This window comes from Oryctolagus cuniculus, chromosome 5 (assembly GCF_051225735.1).
Source record: "Oryctolagus cuniculus isolate XC-2025 breed Fujian yellow rabbit chromosome 5, ASM5122573v1, whole genome shotgun sequence".
NCBI lineage: Eukaryota > Metazoa > Chordata > Mammalia > Lagomorpha > Leporidae > Oryctolagus > Oryctolagus cuniculus.
In genome coordinates this window covers 65132774-65142533 of record NC_142871.1, presented here as the reverse complement: position 1 = coordinate 65142533, position 9760 = coordinate 65132774, and the positions used below count along the sequence as shown (strand labels likewise).

General features: G+C 46.6%; 1 pseudogene; it reads left to right on the top strand.

Moving 5' to 3' along the window:
* The first annotated feature begins 8484 nt into the window (after positions 1-8484).
* Positions 8485-9004, top strand: LOC100357652 (EKC/KEOPS complex subunit TPRKB pseudogene; annotated as a pseudogene).
* The last annotated feature ends 756 nt before the right edge of the window (positions 9005-9760 follow it).

The window sequence follows — 9760 nt, the reverse complement described above, 5'->3', positions numbered from 1 at the left end:
CTAGTCCCGGTCGGGGCGCCGGATTCTGTCCCGGTTGCCCCTCTTCCAGGCCAGCTCTCTGCTATGGCCAGGGAGTGCAGTGGAGGATGGCCCAGGTGCTTGGGCCCTGCACCCCATGGGAGACCAGGAAAAGCACCTGGATCCTGGCTCCTGCCATCGGATCAGCGCGGTGCGCCGGCTGCAGCGGCGGCCATTGGAGGGTGAACCAACGGCAAAGGAAGACCTTTCTCTCTCTGTCTCTCTCTCTCACTGTCCACTCTGCCTGTCAAAAATTAAAAAAAAAAAAAAAAAATCTTTCCCACACTGACTCCTATCTAGTTCCACTCTGAGAGAGACACATCCATAGGCGACTGCTTGAAGTCAAAATCAAAAATTGAAAGGGACAAAGAAACCAACATTTTAATCTAAGTGAAAAACTAGTTCTTAAAAGATTAGCCTGACTTGGCAGGCGCCGCGGCTCACTAGGCTAATCCTCCGCCTTGCAGTGCTGGCACACCGGGTTCTAGTCCCGGTCGGGGCACCGGATTCTGTCCCGGTTGCCTCTCTTCCAGGCCAGCTCTCTGCTGTAGCCCGGGAGTGCAGTGGAGGATGGCCCAAGTGCTTGGTCCCTGCACCCCATGGGAGACCAGGAGGAGCACCTGGCTCCTGGCTTCGGATCAGCGCGGTGCGCCGGCCGTAGCGCGCCAGCCGTGGTGGCCATTGGAGGGTGAACCAACGGCAAAAGGAAGACCTTTCTCTCTGTCTCTCTCTCTCTCACTGTCCACTCTGCCTGTCAAAAAAAAAAAAAAAAAAAAAAAGATTAGCCTGACTTAAGGCTAACTGTTCTTGTGATATTGATAAAATAATTAGCTTTATCTGTAAAGGAAGCTGTGTGGCCTGGTGTTGTGGCACAAAGGGTTAATCCATTGCTTGTAACATCTTCATCCAGTATCTGAGTACCAGTTCAAGTCCTAGCTGCTCCACTTCTGATCCAGCTCCCTGCTGGTGCATCTGGGAAGCAACAGAAGATGGCACAAGTGCTTGGGCCCTTGCTACCCACATGGGAGACGCAGATGGAGTTCCTTGCTCCTGGCTTTGGCCTGGTCCATACCTGGCTATTACAGCCATTTAGGAAGTGAACCAGCAGATGAAAGATCCCTCTCTTTGTATCTCTCTCTTCCTCTCTCTGCCATTCTGTCTGTCAAGTAAACACAAAATAAATTTTTAGATTTTATTATAAGTAATTTTTTTAAGATTTATTTTATTTATGTGAAAGACAGAGCTACAGAGAGAGGCAGAGACAGAGAGAAAGGTCTTCCATCTGTTGGTTCACTCCCCAGATCGCCGCAAAGGCCAGAACTGCGCCAATCCGCAGCCAGGAGCCAGGAACTTCTTCTGGGTCTCCCACGTGGGTGCAGGGGCCCAAGGATCTGGGCCATCCTATACTGCTTTCCCAGGCCACAGTAGAGCTAGATTGGAAGAGGAGCAGCCAAGAGTAGAACCAGATCCCATATGGAATGCCAGCACATCAGGCCAGGGCTTTAACCCGCTGTGCCACAGTGCTGGCCCTATAAGTAAATATTTTAAAGATTTTTGGTTTATCAAATTATAAATACACAATTTTTAAAGATTTATTTTATTGAACCAATAGAAGATCTCTCTCTCTCCCTCTACCTCTCCCACTCCCTCTCCCTCTCCCTCTCTCAAGTAAAAGGCATAGTGATAGAGAGAGAAATCTTCCATCCACTGGTTTACTCCCCAACTGGTCTCAACAGACAGGTCTAGACCAGGCCAAACCCAGGAGCAAGGAACTCCATCTGGGTCTCCCACATGGATGGCAGGGGCTCAAGCACTTGGGCTATCTTCTGTTGCTTTCCCAAGCACATTAGCAGGGAGCTGGATCAGAAGTGGAGCAGCCGGGACTCAACCTAGTACTCCAATATGAGATGCCAGGCTTAACCCCCTACACCACAATGCTGGCTCCATAATTTTTTTAAATGGGTGGACATGAATTTAAAAAAAAATTGGGGGGCCAGCACTGTGGCATAGCAGGTAAGGCCACCGCTGCAGTGCCAGTGTTAGGTAGGAAGTCAGTTATGAGCTTATGTGTGTGTGACATAAAGGCCTAAAGAGAAGACATCTATGTCCAGCATATGCATCTGCTGACAATGTTTCAGGGGCAGCCCGGTATTCACATTCTGCCCTGCCCCCTTCTACCTGATAACCTGCCAGGTGGAGATCCCCCCCACCCTTCTGCCTGACAAATCTTCCACAATCTCCCAGACCGGCATCCCATATGGGTGCCAGTTCAAGTCCCAGCTGTTCCATTTCTGATCCAGCTCCCTGCTATGGCCTGGGAAAGCAGTAGAGGATAGCCCAAGACCTTAGGCCCCTGCACCTGCGTAGGAGACCTGAAAGAAGCTCCTGGCTCCTGGCCTTGGATCAGCGCAGCTCCGGCCATTGTGGTCATCTGGGGAGTGAACCAATGGATGAAGGACCTCTCTCTCTCTCTCTCTCTCTCTCTTTCTTCCTCTGCCTCTCTGTAACTCTTACTTTCAAATAAATAAATAAATCTTTAAAAATAAAATAAAAATTTTAGAAATTAAAATTAAGTTAAAGAAGTTGCCATTCAGAGCGGGAGAGGATAAGGAGGGCTTCTCCCTCCTGGTCCAAACCAGGCATCAAGAGCGGAAAACAGTGGCTGAGACCATGCTTATTTCAACACTGAGCTTTGCAGAGAAACAACACAAGGAGATGGAAGAGACTCTTTTTCTTTCCCCAATTGCCCTGGTGTTGACATTAGGAAGATAACATTTGATTCCAAGTGACCCTAGAATCCACTTATTTGTCATCTTGGAAACAATAGGTTAGCCATTTTCAAAATAACTGAACAACATAAACAAACAGTTGCTTTGACTAATCTGGGATCTACTGCTGCCATGAAGTCACCTTCGGGACATTTTCAAAAAGGGGCATGGGGTTTTTGTTTTTAATCTCCTGACAGCGTGAAAAGCCTTGCCCGAAAATTGACTAGTGTGTAAAAGGAAGCCATCATTCACACTAATGGGGTCCTTCAACTTGTGCTCCAGGGTTGCAAGCTGCCCTAGAGCTGAAATGCGAGGCTTCTGAAACCCAGGGGCCCCAGCTCAAAGAATCTTGCTACCCTTCCAGGCACAGCCTATGAAGATGACTAAAATAAAGCACTCTCTTTCCAAGCACCTGCAAGGTGCTGACATACACACGACTCAAATGAATGGAGTGCTTAATCCTCTGCCCCGTGTCCCCACCTCCAAAAACACACCCCAAAAGCAGCCAGGCGTGCGTGTGTCCAACAATCCATCTTTTATCCACAATGCTGCTCTCAGCTTTTCACTTCAACCACCACAAGCACATGTACAAAATTTGAATCACATCCAAACACTGAAGCAATGCACCAAGAAGATGTTCAACATGTTTTATGTCTCGCCTATTATTTCTCAAATCCGGGAAATCTGGAGTTTTCATGAATTTACCCTGAAGAAGAAAAATTTGCCACAGCCACAGACAGGTTTCATAATCACTCCAAGGAAATGACAAGTTCTTCTTGGGAACGGCTCCTTTTTGCTTTCTGAAATTTGAGGTGAGAAATTTTCATTTGTTTTTCACCAAGCCACAAAAATGGGTGACGTCATTCAGCCACCACAGGAATTGATTCTCTAGGCTCTACCCAGAGACACACGCTCTCTGGTCCAGCACAGATGATGGAGTTATGTGTGGTGGGAGTGAGCAGACAGAGTGAGGGGGAAGCCGTGTCACTGCTATTGGTCTGCAGAACATTGTGTGTTCCTTTCCCCCTTCTGGTATTTTCTTCCTAAGCATGCGCAGGGAATACATGGGGCTTTTCCTGTGTATCATGTTCTCAGGTGGGACTGTTAGTCATCTAACTTGGAACCAAACGCGAGCATGCTGCTTACTGAAAATAAAGATTCCACCTCTGAAATTTCTTTTGCAACAGGGGTTGGGTCTACAGAGATATCACGGAAAACTTGTAGGAGCCACATAAGAACGGACTTGCCTATAAGTCATCTTGGTGCGGGCATTTGGCCAAATGGTTTAAGATGCTGCTTTGGACACCCACATTCCATGTCAGAGTGTCTGGCTCCCGGTACAATTGCTTCCAACTCAAGCATTCTATTAATTTGCATTCCAGGAGGTAGCAGGTGATAGCTCAAGTGGTTCGGCCCCCGCCACTCACGTGGGAGGCTTGGACCAAGTTTTATTTATTTATTTATTTATTTTTATTTTTTTTGACAGGCAGAGTGGACAGTGAGAGAGAGAGACAGAGAGAAAGGTCTTCCTTTGCCGTTGGTTCACCCTCCAATGGCCGCTGCGGCCGGCGCACCGTGCTGATCCGACGGCAGGAGCCAGGAGCCAGGTGCTTTTCCTGGTCTCCCATGGGGCGCAGGGCCCAAGCACCTGGGCCATCCTCCACTGCACTCCCTGGCCACAGCAGAGGGCTGGCCTGGAAGAGAGGCAACCGGGACAGAATCCGGCGCCCCGACCGGGACTAGAACCCGGTGTGCCGGCGCCGCCAGGTGGAGGATTAGCCTAGTGAGCCGCGGCGCCGGCCTGGACCAAGTTTTAAGTAGATGACTTCTGGCTGGCCCAGCCCCAGCTGTGCTGAGCATTTAGGGAGTAAACTAACAGAAGGGAGATAATAAACCTGTTCTAAGTGACATAGCTAGGACACCACCCAAACATGCTGAGTGCACACACTTTCAAATGCATGTGGAGTGGTTACCAAAATTGACCCTGTGTTGGCTCATAAAACAAGTCTCAGCAAATGTTCAAGGATTGAAATCACAAAGCATATGTCTCCCACTACACTGGAATTAAATGAAAAGGCAATAATCGAAAGATTGCCAGCCAGTGGGGCCGGTGCTGTAGTGTAGTGGGTGAAGCCGCGCCTGCAGTGCCAGCATCCCATATAGGCGTCGGTTCAAGTCCCGGCTGCTCCACGTCCGAACCAGCTCTCTCTGCTATGGCCTGGGAAAGCAGCGGAAGACTGCCCAGGGCCTTGGGCCTCTGCACCTACATGGGAGACCCAGAACAAGACCTGGCTCCTGGCTTCGATCGGCCCAGCAACAGCCATTGAGGCCAACTAGGGAGTGAAGCAGCGGATGGAAGACCTCTTTCTCTGCCTTACCTTCTCTTTCTATGTAACTGTGACTTCAACATAAATAAATAAATCTTAAAAAAAAGATTGTCAATAATTTTGAAAATATTTAAGGTTATTAATACACATTTTTAAAAATACAATGACTAGGGGTCTGCGCTGTGGAGTGGCAGGTAAAGCTGTCACCTGCAGTGCCGCCATCACATATAGGTGCCAGTTCGAGACCCAGCTGCTCCATTTCCCATCCAACTCTTTGCTGTGGCCTGGAAAAGCAGCAGAGGATAGCCCAGGGCCTTGGGCCCCTGCACCTACATGGGAGACCTAGAAGAAGGCCTTGCTCCTGGCTTCGGATTAGCCCAGCAACAGCCGTTGAGGCCAATTGGGGAGTGAACCAGCGGATGGAAGACCCCTCTCTCTGGCTCTACCACCCTATGTAACTCCATCTTTCAAATAAATAAAATAAATCTTTTAAAAAAATAAAATCAGTTCTGTATATAAAGAGAATTGAAAATGAATCCTCATGTGAATGGAAGGGGAGAGGGAGTGGGAAAGGGGAGGGTTGCGGGAGGGGACGTTATGGGGGGGAAGCCATTGTAATCCATAAGCCGTACTTTGGAAATTTATATTCATTAAATAAAAGTTAAAAAAAATTTTAAAAAAAAATCAGAGTGCAGCATGCTAGGAGCCAAAGAGATTGCCTCTACCTCATAGACTAGCTAGAAAAATGCTACAGCAAACACCAGAATTCATGGTGAAATGTTGAAAACCTGTCCCTGTGACTGACAGTGAAACAAGGATACCCACTAACTTCACCTCTACTTAACGTGTACCTGTGGTTGTTGTTAGTTCAAAGAAGAAAGAAAACACAACAAACCCCAAAAAAAAAGAGAAGATTTAAAGGTGAATTTACCTATGTACTTATGTACCTAAAAGTCCAAAGAATCCACAAACTATTAAAATTAACTTATATGGATTATTGGATAAAATGTAGTCAACCATATCTCCAAATAAGCAATGAGTAATTGTAAAAGCAACTAAAAGAATAAAATACTAGAAATCTATCAAAGCATGTGTAAGACCTCTAAATGAGAAGCTACAGAATTTTCCTGAAAGTTTAAAAGGCCTGACTAAATGAAAGGACGAGAGATACCCCAGGTTCATATAGCGCAAAGCTCCATCTTATGAAGATGTTGATTCCATTAAACTGGGAAGCAGGAACAGTGCAGCCTCCAACAAAATCCAGTGAGGGTTAGTTTCTGCTTGGTTTTCTCCACTGGAAATCATTCTAGCACAACTCTTTACATAGAAACGTGAAAGGGCAATCTTGAAGGAGAATAAAGTGGGAGAATTCTGGGGCCACTGCTGTGGAGTAGTAGGCTCGGCCTCCACCTGCAGTGCCGGCATCCCATATGGGCGCCAGTTCGAGTCCCGGCTGCTCCTCTTCTGATCCAGCTGTCTGCTATGGCCTGGGAGGGCAGTGGAAGATGGCCCACATGCTTGGGCCCCTGCACCCCCATGGGAGAAGCTCCTGGCTCCTGGCATCAGATCAGCCCAGCTCCAGCCACTTGGGGAGTGAACTGGCAGATGGAGGACCTTTCTCTCTGTCTCTGCCTCTCTGTGTCTGTAACTCTACCTCTCATATAAATAAAATCTTTTAAAAAAAAGAACATAATGATACTTCCAACCCTACCTCCCTTCTCCTTCCTTTCTTATTAAAATAATAAAAAAAAAGTAGGAGAATTCACCAGAAATGAAGACCTAACATAAAGCTACAATAAATGCAAAGAACAATGGACAAGGTGTGCAGAGAAGCAGGGCAGGACGGTTCTGACCATTGACAGTGGGGACTCTGAAATCCTCCCGGCCTCTGTTGGAAACCAGGAATCCAGCGTTTTCCCTTCACAAATGTTTCCATTTGAAGAGACTAAGCTTTCTCCCTCCGTTCTATCCCCCCCCCCCACTCTTTCCCAAGCAGGATGTGCAACTTACTCCATCAGTGATTCAAAGCAGGATCGGAGCCCGCAACACAAGGCGATCTCTTTGGATGCCATCCAGCCCATGGGGAGCACAGCTGAACAAGGGCAGGCTCCCTTGGCAAATCGGCTAAGCCGGGACTGTAGTGAGGACTGAGTTGCAAAGGCTGCTATGTCCTCTGAGTGCTTCAGAACACCACGTGTGAGGGTAATCAGAGATGCCCAGATTTGAAAGGATTTCATGTAAGTCAAAAATATGCTTGGGGGCCAGCGCTGTGGCAAGTGGGTAAAACCGCCGCCTGCAGTGCCGGCATCCCATACAGGCACCAGTTCAAGTCCCAGCTGCTCCACTTCCAATCCAGGTCTCGGCTATGGCCTGGGAAAGCAGTAGAAGATGGCCCAAGTGCTTGGCCCCTGCACCCACCTGGGAGACCCAGAAGAAGCTCCTGGCTCCTGACTTTGGATCAGTGCAGCTCTGGCCGTTGCAGCCATCTGGGGAGTAAGCCAGTGAATGGAGGACCTCTCTCTCTCTCTCTCTCTCTCTCTCTCTCTCTGCCTTTCCCTCTCTGTAACTCTGCCTTCAAATAAATAAATCTTTAAAATATATATATGCTTCTGTTTTATTCAGAACAGAAATAGTGGAAGAATTAAAAAAAAAAAGAAAAATACAAAGCATTGTCAGCCAAAAATCCTAGAGGAAGAGAAAAATTACTTAAAGGAAAGAGTGCAGCTAGAAGACTAGCTAGACAGAATAGGAAAAAAAATAACAGGAGATGTACTCAGATGCAACAACTCTTTGAAAGGGAACTTCAAAAAAGAGATGTAATAAGAAAGACTACTTGGGGCTGGAGGTGTGGTGCACCGGGCTAAGCCTCCATCTACAGCACTGGCATCCCATAAGGGCACCAGCTCAAGTCCTGGCTGCTCCACTTCTGATCCAGCTCTCTGCTGTGGCCTGGGAAGGCAGTGGAGGATGGCCCTGTGCCTGCAGAAGCTCCTGGCTCCTGGCTTCAGATTGGCCCAGCCCCAGCCATTGCAGCCATTTGGTGACTGAACCAGCAGCAGCAGATGGAAGATCTCCCTCTCTCTCTCTCTCTCTCTCCCTCTCTCTCTCTCTCGTACTACCTTTCAAATAAATAAAATAAATCTTTTTAAAAATGTAAGACAGACTAGTTGTACCCAATAACCCAATGGAAGGAAGAAGGCATGATTTCAAGTCTATCCTTCTATGGAAGCAGAGTTGGGTGACTACTGGGTAATGCTCTCTCAGAGTTGCAGATAGAGTCCACACACGCAGCAGCCCTGCGAACATAATGATAGCTCGGGGAGTTCTTCGGGCAGGGACCAGAGGCCGCTGTGCAGTCCTGTGTATCTGTAATGCAGTTAACACACCAGCTGAACCTGTTTCCCGAATGCAGGGTGACCTTTTTGCCCTTTAAAGATGTAAAGAATGCCAGAGACATAAAAAAAGGCCATGGAAGGCACCATCGATGGTTCACTGAGAAATCCCTTGGTGATTTCCATCTGTTTCAGATACTTGTGGGAGAAACACAGCCGTCCACCTCCACAAACTGGGAAAGATGAAGATGAGAATCCAGTCTACAGAAATTATTTTCAACCTTTCCCCAACCAACAGTATTTCAGAAGCTTTGAAAATATCTGGTATCTCCAGAAATGATACTTCAATTCTAATTGTTTACGTTAAAGAGAGAGAAAAACAAATAAATCAGGAACATCTAATATCTCAAGTGGAAGGGCAACAGGTTTCTCTGGAAAATCTTTCTGGAATAACAAAGATTACAGAAATCAAAAAGATACATAAACTGCATAAGAAGAAAGTATCAGGATATTATCAGATGGGATTATTTGTAGAATGTCAACAAAAGATGTTTTGTGAAATGTCAGAAATACCAACAAAAATTTTCAGCATTAACGACAATACTGAATTTTCTTTTCTGATGATTAAATTAAATTATATTAATTGTGTGAGATTTTAAAACACAGAATGGTTTAAAAAGAAAAGAAAGGCTACTCCTATTTGTTTTTCTTTCAAAAGATACTGTTGTTATTGCTTGTTATTGCCGGCTAGCCTTCCATTCCTATTCAAATATTTTATTTTTATATAATTGGAATAAAAACTGCAGCCACCTATTGAACCCTTACAATGTACTAGGTTCTTAATGCAGTAAGTCTCTGGCCAGCACTCCACATCCCTCCCCATTCTGCATGCCCTCCAAGGCCTCTGGATCCTGCTTCTAAGTGTTTTGCATGTAGAATTCATTCACTCCTATCAGAACTTTAAGAGGTAGATACTGCTTTTACCACTGTTTACTTATTTACTTTAATTTGTAATTCTTAGTCTTCTCCTTTATAAAGCAACTACATAAGCAATTATTTACAAAATTATGTTGGTGGCTATATGATGTGTAAAGGTGTAACTTGTGGGGCCAATGCTGTGGCACAGTGAGTTGAGTCCCTGGCCTGCAGAGCCGGCATCCTTGGTGAGTACTTGTTTGAGTCACAGCTGCTCCACTTCCAATCCAGCTCTCTGCTATGACCTGGGAGGGCAGCAGAGGATTGGCCCAAGTCCTTGGGCTCCTGTGCCCATGTGGGTGACCTGGAGGGGGCTCCTGGCTCCTGACTTCAGATCGGC